The sequence below is a fragment of the Silene latifolia genome, chromosome 8 (assembly GCF_048544455.1).
Source record: "Silene latifolia isolate original U9 population chromosome 8, ASM4854445v1, whole genome shotgun sequence".
Taxonomy (NCBI): Eukaryota; Viridiplantae; Streptophyta; class Magnoliopsida; order Caryophyllales; family Caryophyllaceae; genus Silene; species Silene latifolia.
This window is the reverse complement of record NC_133533.1, coordinates 54,000,033-54,001,217: the sequence shown is the minus strand read 5'-3', so window position 1 is coordinate 54,001,217 and position 1,185 is coordinate 54,000,033.

The following is a 1,185-nucleotide window of genomic DNA, read 5'->3' as shown; positions in this document are numbered from 1 at the left end:
TAAAATGGAGCTAATATAGGGGATAAAAGTATATAAAATATTCACTTATCAATCAATAATTATTTATTTCCATATTTAACATATTTTTATCGGTATCTCTATGTCTAAGGATTTGCTTAGATTGGGGGTAAAATGAGGGGAATGAATACGGGAGTGATAGGTAAGGTACATTTTCCATGTTTAGCATGAGAGTAATTATTCACCTCCTGGATCTATTACACTCATGAAAGGGTAATACATTACACACCCTCCCCCGTTGGTAATATTAAGGGAGTAAAACATGTACTCAGTAATCACTACCCTTAAATACCAAACATGTCATCAATGAATTCCTTACCCAAGTAAATAACTTCTCCGGTAATTATCACCTAATAACAATTTACCCGCGAATTATTTCATGGATTCCAGGCAAGCCCTAAGTGGGAGATTGGTGATTTGTGTGATCCAAAAGTATTTTCACACTAGTATAGAACCCCCGCGAATGCGCGACTTTTTTAAATAGGAATATTAAAGAAAATAAAAATTATACAACTAATATTTAACTCAATTTATTGTAAAATTAATTATTATAAATGTTTTGTATTAATCGGTGGAAAAGGGAAACTTCATTATTAATCCACTTGTAGATATAATATAATGAAAGCTCAATTACATATATGATATAATAAAAGCCCAGTTATAATCAAAATTTATTTAGGCGGGAAAATTTTGGAGATTTCTTATTATTTTAGTATAATGGGGATATGTTTCCTTGATCTCGGTGGCAAAAGCAATAGACAACTATTGATCAAAACGAAAGAAGTACTATCGTGTTGTCATGATACCTTCAGAACTAAAGATTCTCCTTAGGGTAATATGGATGATCATCTCTTCTTAGATCGCAAGGATGGTAAAATTTTAATACTTGGATTGAGATTTTAATAACTATGGCCATTTAAGTGTTTTTTTTTTTTTTTTTGACAATCGGGTTAACAAGGTCTACATTTTAATAGCACGCTTAGCTATCCTATGAGCGGCTTTATTGCAAATTCTAGGAACATAAGCAAAAGAAATACAGTGGAAGTTTGTCGCGAGATCGGTTATATCGTCAATAGTATTCCTGGTCCAATGCTTGAGTTGAGATAACCGTAAGACTTGAGCAAGAACCTGTAGACAATCAGAGAAAATGTTAATATGAATGATGTT